The sequence below is a fragment of the Saccopteryx leptura genome, chromosome 1 (assembly GCF_036850995.1).
Source record: "Saccopteryx leptura isolate mSacLep1 chromosome 1, mSacLep1_pri_phased_curated, whole genome shotgun sequence".
Classification (NCBI taxonomy): domain Eukaryota; kingdom Metazoa; phylum Chordata; class Mammalia; order Chiroptera; family Emballonuridae; genus Saccopteryx; species Saccopteryx leptura.
This window is the reverse complement of record NC_089503.1, coordinates 49,362,043-49,375,015: the sequence shown is the minus strand read 5'-3', so window position 1 is coordinate 49,375,015 and position 12,973 is coordinate 49,362,043. Positions and strand designations below refer to the sequence as shown.

General features: G+C 47.1%; 1 protein-coding gene across 8 annotated transcripts in view; it reads right to left on the bottom strand.

Annotated features, from left to right (window-relative positions):
* The window catches only part of IRAG1 (inositol 1,4,5-triphosphate receptor associated 1), a 133,313-nt gene that overhangs the window by 84,371 nt on the left and 35,969 nt on the right, over positions 1-12,973 (bottom strand). The window lies entirely within an intron of this gene.

Below are 12,973 nucleotides of genomic sequence, written 5' to 3'. Positions count from 1 at the left end.
AAGAACCAAGCATTTGGATCCAGATTTTCCTGATTTTGACACCAGGGCTCTTTCCACTATACCACACCTTCTTTGGTTGCGTGCGGGAAGAGGAAGTGACGGTGTTTCCTGACTTCTCACCCGCGGCTCACTTCACACCCTTCAGCAGCTCTTCTAACCCTCAGCCAAGGGCTCTCTCACTGGACTCACTTCCTGGGGCCCGTCAGCCCTGCTAAAGCCGTGATCCTGGAGGGTTGGCCTGGGTGGATCGCCTGTACCCCCTCGAGGCCTTGCTGGGATTGATCCCAATGAGCATAATCTCATCCATCCTGCCAGTGATTGTCTCAGGGACAAACAATAGATTAGCCTGAGCCAAGGAGTACGTGACAATGGTCAGGAGCCCAGATGCTCTCTCTTGCTTTGGGTAGTAGAGTGTGCAGTCGTCAACCTGGTGCTGCTGATGCCATTTTGCTTCCATGAAGAAGGCCAGATTGTGGATAAACCTGACACATACTGAGAGCACAAGGCAGTGCCAACAGACCTGCAGAGAAATGTGGCTGAGCCCTGATAAAGTGTACCTGCAGGCTGAACTCTTTCTAAACTAGCAGTTACAGAAACAAATGTCTTAGTGTTTAAGTTAATTTGGGTTGCGTTTACTTATAACTACTATACTATCACTTGTGACCACCACTCTTTCATGTTTCTTGCCAGTCAAGAGGCCCAGGACTAAGATCTCCCCAACAGACCTGAGCCAATGGGTCCAACTCTTCTGCTTCCTCCTAGAAAAGGAGACTAGTGATGTGGGGTCTCCATCTGGAGAGAGGATAGCCAGGTAGAAAGAGCACGGGCTGCGAAACCAGATTTCTGGGTCTGAGCCCCCACTCTGTCACTCAGTGGCTGTCTGGCCTCGTACATTGGCTTCACCTCTGAGCCTCGGTTTCCTAGTCAGTGGAACAGAGATAAGAATGCCCCGCATACAGCAGTGCTCACAGAGGCTACGTAGGTGCAGGATGTCTGCAGCCCAGGAAGCGTGGCCGGAGTCCAGAGGTCTCTGCCTGGCCTCTTCCCACCTCCAAACTTCTTCCGACCTCTTCCACCTAGTAAGGGGTGGATGCCTTCACGGACCTACAGAACCAACAACTAGCCTGGTTCTGCAATTTCAGAGGTTTCCTTCCACCAGACACACTGTCACCCTTACACTCTGCTCTCAGCCACTATCAGGTGGCTGCTGGAACACACACGTCTCGTTTACTGAGTACCTGCTATGTCCTGGGTCTTATGCAAGGTAGAGACTGCTAGAAGCAGTCTGGAAGAAACAGAGAGCCCTGCCACATACAGTGAGTGATACTTGATACCTTTTCCTTCACACAAAAAGGGTTGGAAATGGCCTAGAGCCAGAGTGCTGTGCGGGCAGGCTCTTATCTGGCATCTGCCACAGCCCTGACAGAGGGCCGCACCTGACACATGCAACTGTGACTGAGCTCCGGGAGGCAGGTGAGAGGTCTGATTCCTTGTGGGTAACCAGAAGATTTGTCCAAAATTGTTTTGTTGATTTGTATTTAAAGACTAGAGATCTTTGGCCCTGGGATTGTTGTAGCAACTATTATGTTGACTTTTGTCATTCTCTGCAGTGGAAATGTAGTCCCGTTCATCTCTGAGACAGTTAGGTTGACCCCTACTGGACGGCTCAAGAAATCTCATCTCAAGTAGAATATCCATGAACTGCGTCCTTCATTCCTTCACTCATTCACCACAAGCACTCACTTTACACCCAGTCTACCAGGCCTTGTGCAGAGTGCTGGTGACATAAAGATGATGAAACTGTGGACTTGGCCTTCAAGAAGAAGAGTCCAGTGGCAAGAAGCAGCTGGAAAGCAGCATGGGGTGGGGGGTAAATAGTAAATACCTTGAAAGAAAGAAGTTATTTGCAGGATCCCAGAAAAAGTTTCTCAACTATGGAAATTATGATGGGTAGAATATAGTTTTAGTAAAACTACGTTAGAAATGGTGTTTGACAATCCAATAAAAAAATGGGAAGAGGACATGAACAGACACTTCTCCCAGGAAGAAATACAAATAGCCAACAGATATATGAAAAGATGCTCATCTTCTTTAGTTATTAGAGAAATGCAAATCAAAACGGCAATGAGATACCACCTCACACCTGTTAGATTAGCTATTATTAACAAGACAGGTAATAGCAAATGTTGGAGAGGCTGTGGAGAAAAAGGAACCCTCATACACTGTTGGTGGGAATGTAAAGTAGTACAACCATTATGGAAGAAAGTATGGTGGTTCCTCAAAAAACTGAAAATAGAACTACCTTATGACCCAGCAATCCCTCTATTGGGTATATACCCTAAAAACTCAGAAACATTGATACGTAAAGACACATGCAACCCCATGTTTATTGCAGCATTGTTCACAGTGGCCAGGACATGGAAACAACCAAAAAGCCCATCAATAGATGACTGGATAAAGAAGATGTGGCACATATACACTATGGAATACTACTCAGCCATAAGAAATGATGACATTGGATCATTTACAGCAAAATGGTGGGATCTTGATAACATTATACGAAGTGAAATAAGTAAATCAGAAAAAAATAGTAACTGCATTATTCCATACGTAGGTGGGACATAAAAGTGAGACTAAGAGACATTGATAAGAGTGTGGTGGTTATGGGAGAGGGGGGAGAGGGAGAGAGAAAGGGGGAGGGGGAAAGGCACAAAGAAAACTAGATAGAAGGTGACAGAGGACAATTTGACTTTGGGTGATGGGTATGCAACATAATTGAATGACAAGATAACCTGGACATGTTATCTTTGAATATATGTATCCTGATTTATTGATGTTGCCCCATTAAAAAAATAAAATTATTAAAAAAAAAAAATAAATGGTGTTTGAGCTGAGCCATGAAGACTGAAATGATGAATGGAATTTCTCTGACTAGCTGGAGGCCTAGCAGAGGAGGTGAGAGAGGAAAGGAGAAGCCATACTAGACAAACTGAACCTGGCTCTCAGGAATGAGTGTTATGGGCCCTGGTTGTACTGTCTGCCATCCTTAATGGTCACTATATTAATAAACTGAGCCTTGTATTTGCCCAAAGGTGAGCTCTGTGATTAATTTCTGTTAAATTTACATGAACTTCAGCAGCAGCGATGTCAATGGTGCTGGTGACAAAGTAGTAAGAATATCCAAAAAACCCCAATTCTATCAAGGAGGTTGGCTGCACCTCCCAGGACACCAGTTAAAATGATATGTGACGTATGTGTAGGTCCTCGCTGTCTTAATAAGGTTATGATTTCTGAAACAAGAGAAGTGACAGTTTTGCTTTTTCCTCAAGTCTTAATCTACATGAAGTTGTGCTTCGCATGTTAGACAAACTAGCGATGTTCGGAAAAGGAGAAGCAGGATGTAGGGAGACAGGAAGTTGTGTTTAATAAACTAAAGATTTTTAGCCTGGAGAAGAAGAGAAGGTGCAGGGAGAGATAAAATCTCTGCTTAGATATTCAAAAGCCATTCATATAGTTCTATTGTTCCCAAAGAACAGGTTCATGAACAATGAGTGAAAGGCCAGATCAAAGCAGGGGAAAACTTCCTAGTGGTTGGAACCATCAGAAGATGCCACAGACTGCTCTTTAAGGTATTGAGCTTCCCATTCTGGGGAGAGTTTCAGCAACGGCTGGGACAAGAGTCACAGGACTCCTATGCATTTCAGGGGTCTTCTCCAACACTGAAGCCCCTAAAGCCCTGGACTCTTTCTAGTCACAGTGAAACACAGATTTGCTGGTTCCATCCCATGGGATTCTGAAGTCATGGTATTCCAAAGTCACACCAGAAATGTCTCCACTTCCTTTCCTCTACCTCCTACCCCTCCAGAAAGACCTTAATTCCGTCCCTGGGTCAGAAAGCAAAGTAAAACAGAAATGAGTTAAGTCACACAAGCCCTGAAAGGTGTCAGCTGCCGGAGAAAGCCGAGTGGAGGCTGGCTGAGGTCCTGCTCTCGACAGGTCGGAACCCCGAGCTCCTCAGGGGAAGTCCCAGCAGCCGCGTCTGCCCAGGCCATTCCCACGCTGCTCCTGCCCCTGTTGCTTCTCTCCCATCCATTATTATAAACTTGCTGCTTAAAATAGCAAGGTAAAAGCAGAATCCCTCCCCCAGGGTGACATCTGGGTTCTGCTGGAGCTCGTGGGCACACAGACCTTGCATCCATCACAGCAAAGTTTAGAATACAGTCTCCAGGAAGTGGTGATTTAACGGGCCAACCCATAAAAGGGAAAAACATTTAGTAATGTTTGGTCTCCAGCCACTCTTTAACCCATATTCTAAGCCCTTCTTACTGCCTCTTCTGCCTGGTCATTAAAGGGTTAGGTGGCTCATTAGCCAATCAGCTCTTTGGACTCTATTCATTCTGCCCCCAGCCAGTGTTTAAGTTCAACCTGGCCCATTTTACAGAAAGGAAAACTGAGGTGCAGAAAAGGGAAACAACCTCATTGGGTCCAGTTACCTTTGTACCTGGTGCAAGTAACCTAAGAGCTTCTGTTGGTATGGCTATCCAATCAATTGTGTACTTGAAAAGGCCAACAGTCTCTCAACCACATTTAAATATCTTGTCTGCCCCTGGACATGCTCATGAAAGAAAGCAAACTGACATACTTTTTTTATTCTTTCATTCATCAGATATTTCTAGGTTGCCTACTTAGTATCGAACACTATGCTAAGTGCATTTCAAGCGCTATGTTAGTTAACCCCTGTAAGAAGAATTTTATTGTTTCTGTTTTATACTTAAGGAACTAAGAGAGAATCAGCAACTTCCTTGAGATTACATACGCATAAGTGGCAGGCTAATGATTATACCCAGGATAGTCTAAATCTAAGGCCCACCATCTTTCTCTTCTTCTACTCTGCCTCCTCCAGCAGGAGCTCTGCTAGACTACAGCAGCAGAACCCAGTGTGTGAGTACTTGCGCCACAGAGAACTGGAGTGTGCATTCCCAGCAGAGCTGAGGATGGGGGTGGGCAGGACAAGAAGCAGCAGGTTGTCAAGCCAGAGGTCTTACGACGCAAGATTGGGCCCACAGTTTGAGGTTGTATGACCCCCATTATGGGGTAGCAAATTCACCCATTCATCCATCTGTCTGTCTGTCCATTCACCTACTCACTTTCTGACTTTCTCATTTACACAACTGTCCATTAGTTTGTCCATTCAACCTTTTACCCCGGAAAGTCCCACACTTGTTATGTCAACAGCACAAGCTCTGCCCCCAGGAATAGCCTCTGTAGGAGCCTTGTGGGCAGTGGGGAGAGGTCAGGAGAGCAGGAGAGAGTGCTCTGACAGGGGGCTGTACAAGCAGAGGCATGCCCATCCATCCCCGGAGGAACACCTCCATTCTGCATGCTTCAGCTGGGGGGTGACGGCTTCCGGTTGGCGCTGCCCGTGTCCCAGAAAGCATGAGGGCCATCATCAGGAGCCATGATTTAGCAAGGGCCATTACAGAGACCCTTCAGTGCTCCTGGCAACCCTGTGAGGTGGGTAGTGTGAGCACTTATCATTAGCGTTATGATTAGTCCCGTTTTATAGATGAGGAAACAAAGGGCCGAAGACTTGCCTAGAGTCACATAGCCCATGAGTGGCTGGGTCTGTCTGAGTCCCCAGCTCCTTGTAGAGTCAAGCCCACCAGCTCATGGGTGGCATCCTTGGCAAGTAGTGGACTCTCACTATGGCCTCAAGAATCCTCTCGCAGAGTCTTGTGACCAGCCCAGAAGAGACCAAACTGCTCTCTGAAACCACAGTGGCCCAGGAGCACAGATGACAAGCTGAGCATCTCTCATTCTCTTTGGGTGTTGAGAGAAGAGCCAAGGCCTTTCTGGATAACAACAGGTTAACCCAGACTCCACTGACCTTTCCGAAGTGACTCAGAATTCTCAGAAGAGAGTTTTTTTGTTCTTCCAGTTTTGAATTTTTGCTTTTATTTTAGCAGCACAAAGAATTTGAAAGAGATTAGGTTGCTATTAATACCACTGGTCTATCTCTAGATGAAGAATTCCACGGAGGGGATTGTTTGGAGTGACTCAGCCCCTCTGCAGCCTCAGGGGATGGCAGGGTGGGCCAGTGGAAATCAGTCCTGCCCCCTTCTCCCATCTTACAGGTCCAGACAGAGGCAAGGGCTTGACCAACGCCACGCCTGTGAATGAGGGGCAGTCAGGAAAGGTCCTGGAACCCCTGATCCCCGGCCCAGGTTTACTTTTAGTAAATAATAAACAAATATGTTCATGCTGTGAAAGCAGGAGTCCTTGGGCGGGGCCTTCCAATCCTCCTGCCTCTCGTGGTCTCTCTCATTGAGAGAGGATGCTCCCTGCTCCCTGTGCTCACCCCAGGGCAGTCCTGAGCAGACTTGGAGACTCTCGTGGGGCATCAGATATCAGCTCAGAGTGCAGAGAGGCACCTCTATGGGTCCCTGGGCCTGGCCAACTGCAGAGCTGAGTCCTGTATGCCTACAAGGCAGTCTGAGAAGGGGTCCACCTCGGGAAGGCCCCTTCCTTCTTCCTAATCTCCAGATGCTGTGAGAGGCCTTGCAGCTTGGCAAATTGGTTTCTAGTTCTCCTTGCGCCTCTTTTTTGCTGGATTAGTCTCTCCCAGCCTCTCCCAGTACCTGCCTTTTAGGGTTGGTGTGGGGACTACATTAGGATGTCCATGCAGGTGCCAGCACTTGTACTCAGTGAGTTCTTCTCCCACTCTCTGCATAGGGCAGCTGAGTTCTCTCAGCCACAGCATCGCTGACACCCAGCCAGGCCCAGGTCGTCTGCATTTTCCCCAGGTGGCAGAGTTCCCGGCTCAACGCCCCCTGGGTTGAACCCTTTGGCTATGCTCACCAGTCCTGAGGATCTAGAGGCTCTGTTGTTGCCTGGGGGGTGCCTTCCTTCCTGATCCAGAACCCATTCTAGTCCTGGGATCAAACCAGCATCTTCTCAGATTTGCCAGGGTCGCATCCAGGAGGAGCGGCCGCCAGCTCCCAGAGGAAGAGTTTGGGAGTTAGTGTGATACTCAGTGGTGAGGAGCGGATGGGGGGAGAGTGAGGGGAAAAGGGAGAGATGGTACATTTAAAACAGTAGCACCTGCCTCCTGCCACCTTCTCTTTCCCCTTCCCCTCGCCCTCACACATGAGGCCATTCTGTGCTAGCAGTTTGGGGAAGGGTTGTAGCAGCAGGAGGTAGAGAAAGGGAGTGTATCTCTGCCTCGTGTCACCAAGGGCTAGCCTTTAGGGAAACAGAAAGTGCTCAGGGCACAGAAAAGAGATTTGGGAAAAAACATGCTAAGTAAGGGTAAGTCTCCCTCCACCCAAGACTAGTGAAGCGAGGGAGAGACCGAGAGCTGGCGTGGAAGCTGTGAGCGTGCGCGCTGGTGAGTCCCTGAGAAAGGGGCCCGAGCCCGCTTCCCTGGGGAGGTGAGTACAGATCCCTACATCTGAGGGCAGAGAGGTCTGGGGCCACTTTTCCCAAACAGAATCCTTTGGAGAAAACCCAAGGAGAGGACAAAAGGACTATTTTGTGGGACTTGATAAATAAGGCCTTTAGATAACCTATTTCTTGTATCCCCAGGTTGGGGGGGAGGGGGAGACAGGGGCAAATAGCACACTAATTTCTGTGCACCCAGGAGCAGAGTTGCCAGAACTGAAGGTGCTTTGAGAAGGCTGATTCAGAGGTTACCGCTGACCTAGGATGGACAGAATGTACGGTGGGTATCTTGTCAATGCCAGCCAGGACAGAAGACATAGGGCACCAAGGTACCCTCCTCACCGCAACTCCCTGGCTCTCAAGGAGACCCTTGGACCTTCAGTGCCACTATGGAGGAAGAAGAGGGCTGGAGAAACCCTGAAATGCCTGGGACCTAGGTTCTACACTCCCTGAGAAACGGTCAAGCCCGGGCCTGACTTCCATCCACCCCCTCCAAACCACCTTCCACCCCCAGCCTGGACAGGAAATCAGCCAGAACATCTCCCCAGGTTTCCTCTCCAGCTCGTTCACTTCAGCAATTCTTTTTTTAAAATAAGTCCACTTGAAAAAATTTTTGCTTCTTGGAAATATGTGCAATTGCTCAATCGGAGGCAGTTCAAAGGCACCGGGAACAGCAGAAAAATGTCTGAGCTTCCCATTTAGCTCCCAGCAGAAATAAATCTCGTCCGGTTCTCTTTGTTCCGGACCGACCAGTGGCCTCTTCCCCAGTCACTCACTCCACGTGCCCTGAGTCATCATCCTGGAGTCAAGGACCACACTAAATTCCTGGGTCTGCAAGGCTGGCCAGGGCACCGAGGGGCCATCAGGAAGAGCTGCCTCCTGGGTCCTGGAGCTGGCTCTGCCTTCCCACAGGTGTGATCACGGGGTGTCCCTCAGCCTGCCTGAGAAGGAGGTGCATTTCTAGGCCCTTCTGACCTGCACTTTGTCAGCGCCTCTCCTTCAGTGCGCAGGCTCCTGCTCCTACGGGCTCACAAGGGCTGAATGTAAAATTGTCAACAATTTTGTGAGCTGGTTGTTAAACCCAGACACAATTACAAATCAAATTACTATGAAGTTACATTGAAAACAGAGGAAATAAATACCCCACATAATCACGTGCTGATTATTTTGCTACACTTTACTATTATCTAAGCTCTTGAGATGATTTATTTCTGGTGTGTCTGTGTGATGGAAACATTGTATAATGATGTGCTACTACTGCGCACCTCTTCCCAACTCCATGCACTTGAAATTAGTTATGATGGAAATATTTATACCAGAGGATTCGGCAAATGCTACATATCAAGGCCTTTCTTCCCCCTCAGAGAGCCAACTGTTAAACATTTACTAGCACACCACTAACTTCTCAGTCCTATTCCTGGGCCTCCTCGCTCCTGCCAGGATATAGAAGGCATGCAGATGACTTTAATCTCAACCCACAATAGAATAGTTCTAGAGATTTGCTTGCCAACTGCCTTTGGATAACTCTTCCCAGGTTTACAGTGGGCCCCTCCCACTCAGCAAGTCCCAGAAGTAACCCATGGTTTCTTCCTCTCCCTGGCTCTGCCCTCCCCAAGCCTGCTCATTCTGGGCCCTAGTGAATGACACCCAACCTAAAAACCTAGAAGGCATGATTCCTCCCTCTCTGTCACCCCTCTCGGTTAGACTTCAAGTCCTGTTACTCCTAGTTCAGACAAGTCTTTGATTACTTTCCACTTTCCCATGGCCACCACCCCTGCCATGACTGTGTGTGGCCTGTGTCACTGCAACAGCCTCATTCACTGGTCTCCTTACCTCTGGTCTAGTCTCTTCCAGCCACCCTCCACAAGATGCCAGAGTAGTCTCTCTGAAACATATATTGGATCTTCTTTTCCCCTCTTAAAACCATTGAGGACTATTTTTTTTTTTTTCCTGGGACCAGTTCTGAGTCAAGATCCCAGCCCCTCTCTCTGGCTTCATCTACTATTTCAGTCTTCATATTCCTTATGTTCCAACCACAATGAACCGACAGCCAGCCTCCAGACAGGCCCTGCTTTTTCACACTCTCTGTACATGTCCTTCTGCCTACGCCTGGGCTCCCTTCCATCCCCTCTCTGTACCTGATGAACTCCTCCTCCTCCTCCCAGAGCCAGTTCAAATATCCCCTTCTTTATTAACCCTTTCCCAGAAAAAAAGTTACTCCTTTCCTGCTATAACAAATTACCATTAATTTGGTGTCTTAAATTTATTATCTTATAATTCAGGGGGTTAGAGTTCCAAAATCAGTCTCAGTGGGCTAAAGTCAGAGTATCAGCAGGACTGTGTTCCCTTCGTCAGGAAAGAACTTATTTCCTGGCTCTTCCAACTTCTAGAGCAGGGGTCCCCAAACTACGGCCCGGCCCGTGGGCTGCATGCGGCCCCCTGAGGCCATTTATCCGGCCCCTGCTGCACTTCTGGAAGGGGCACCTCTTTCATCGGTGGTCAGTGAGAGGAGCACATTGACCATCTCATTAGCCAAAAGGAGGCCCATAGTTCCCATTGAAATACTGGTCAGTTTATTGATTTAAATTTACTTGTTCTTTATTTTAAATATTGTATTTGTTCCCGTTTTGTTTTTTTGTTTGTTTGGTTTTTTTACTTTAAAATAAGATATGTGCAGTGTGCATAGGGATTTGTTCATAGTTTTTTTTTATAGTCCGGCCCTCCAACGGTCTGAGGGACAGTAAACTGGCCCCCTGTGTAAAAAGTTTGGGGACCCCTGTTCTAGAGGCTGCCTGCACTCCTTGGCTGGTGGCCCTTTCTCCGACATCAAAGCCAGTGATGTATATCTTTTCTCCTCTCTGACCTCTGTTCCATCCTCACATTTTCTCCTAGTCTGACTTTGACCATCTTGCCTCCTTCTTAAATGGACCTTGGGATTACATTGGGCTCATGCAGAGAATCCAGGACAGGCTGTCAATCTAAGAATCCTTACTCTGATCATATCTGCAAAGGTCCATTTTCCATTCAAGGCAACATATTCACAGGGTCCAGGGATTAGAACAGAGACCTTTTGGCAGGGAGCTGGGGGCATTATTCAGTTCATCACATGTCTCTACTCTCCCAGAGCACTTTGCACATGCCTAAGCTCAGCTAAAATTTGAGTACCACAACAGCAGGGACTATATTTTTATGACTGTTTTAATACATGTATACTATATATACAGAGTCAAACACAGAATGGCCCCTCACTAAATGTTTATTGAATTAACAAATGAAACCACATCACTAATAAACAGATTAAGAAAGGCTTTACTTTAATTGGCAACCAGCTTCTGTAAACACAGGACTCATGTAGAGGTGGCAAACTCAAGTCCTTGAAGGCCCAGGCAGGTGAGATGAGTGACAGCCATCATGGAGTGTAGGTAGCAGACCAGAGAGCACAGGCTCCATCTAACAGGGGCAGTGGCTATTCAATTCTGAGGCTATGGAGAAAGTACCAGTCTTTCTTGGCCAAATCTCCCACTTTTTCTTTTCCCCGAGAAAAGCCAAAATCTCAAATGTTTAAATATGAAATTCCCCAATTTATAAGCGTTAAATTTAATTTTAAAATTTAGTTGTGGCCTGACCTGTGGTGGCGCAGTGGGATAAAGCGTCGACCTGGAAGTGCTGAGGTCGCCGGTTCGAAACTCTGGGCTTGCCTGGTCAAGGCACATATGGAAGTTGATGCTTCCAGTTCCTCTCCCCTTCTCTCTCTCTGTCTCTCTCTCTCTCTTTGTCTCTCTCTCTCTCTCTCTCTCCCTCTCCTCTCTAAAATGAATAAATAAATAAAAACTTAGTTGTGCACAGACTCTGGGGCTGTTCAGACACCTTCTTAAGTCACTGAGCTCAGCCCTGGTTCACAGCCCGGCACAAAGGCTGGTGGGAGTAAATGCAGACAGCTCGGATGCTGGCTCTGTGGAAAAGACAGGAGTGCAAGCTTCATTGCAGAACATTTCCACCCACGATAGTTCAAATGTATAAAGATTTGATGCTTTAGACCAGTGGTAGTCAACCTGGTCCCTACCGCCCACTAGTGGCCATTCCAGCTTTCATGGTGGGCGGTAGCAGAGCAACCAAAGTATAAATAAAAAGATAGATTTAACTATAGTAAGTTTTTTATAAAGATTTATTCTGCCAAACTTAGCAAAAATCTGACACAAAGTACTTGGTAAGTAATTATTATTATATGCTTTAACTTGCTGTAACTCTGTTTTATAAATGTTATAAAGTAAGGTTACTTTCCTACTTTATAAATCACCATTACTGTGGAACCGGTGGGCGGTCAGAAAATTTTACTACTAACAGATACAAAAGTGGGCGGTAGGTATAAAAAGGTTGACTACTCCTGCTTTAGACAGTGATTTTAGTTCGCAATATATTGATTGGGGGAAAAAACAGGTGGATGATTCTACTTTCATTTTTAAAAATATGCATTTTTATGTATATTATGAATATATGCATATTTTATGTGAAATACATGTAGATACATATATGGCTACCTTTATCCATGGGAGTAGGAGGGAGAGAAGCCAGAAGGTTAAAACCGAAGAGTGGGCCCTGGCCGGTTGGCTCAGCGGTAGAGCGTCGGCCTGGCGTGCAGGGGACCCGAGTTCGATTCCCGGCCAGGGCACATAGGAGAAGTGCCCATTTGCTTCTCCACCCCCCCCCTACTCCTTCCTCTCTGTCTCTCTCTCTTCCCCTCCCGCAGCTGAGGCTCCATTGGAGCAAAGATGGCCCGGGCGCTGGGGATGGCTCCTTGGCCTCTGCCTCAGGCGCTAGAGTGGCTCTGGTTGCGGCAGAGCGACGCCCCGGAGGGGCAGAGCATCGCCCCCTGGTGGGCAGAGCATCGCCCCTGGTGGGCGTGCTGGGTGGATCCCGGTTGGGCGCATGCGGGAGTCTGTCTGACTGTCTCTCCCGTTTCCAGCTTCAGTGAAATGATAAATGAACTCAATTTAACATATTTTAAATATTTATATCTATATTGTCCCTTTTTTCTACAATAAGCATGGCTTACTTGCATAATAAATAATGGAATTGTTAAGGAAATAAAAAGATAGTTTGTTGGTTTTCTGAACAATATTTAAAGAGCACAGTTTATCCCTGATAACCATGGATCACTTTGGGCACCAACGGTCTTCATTTCAACATGTGCTAGTTGAGGCTCTGGGCCTTCCTGTGGACTATCCTGTCTAGAATTCTCTGGCCACCTCTTGCACATCCTTTAATCCTTAGTTCAAATCTCACTTCCACCAAGAAGCCCTCCCTGACTTCCCTCTCTGATGCCCTTCTTCTGGGCTCCATGTTCTCCCTTTCTCAAGGCTCTGTTACTTTGTCTTATAATCATTTGCTTATTGGTTCAGCAGTTATCATCCTTTCTACTATTCAGTGTTCCTAAGGTATATGGTCAATTTCTATCAACTAACAGAGGCAAAAATCTTCAGGGTGGTAGAAGTATGAATAGTTCTTTAATTAACTCAGACAAGGCTCCCTTAGC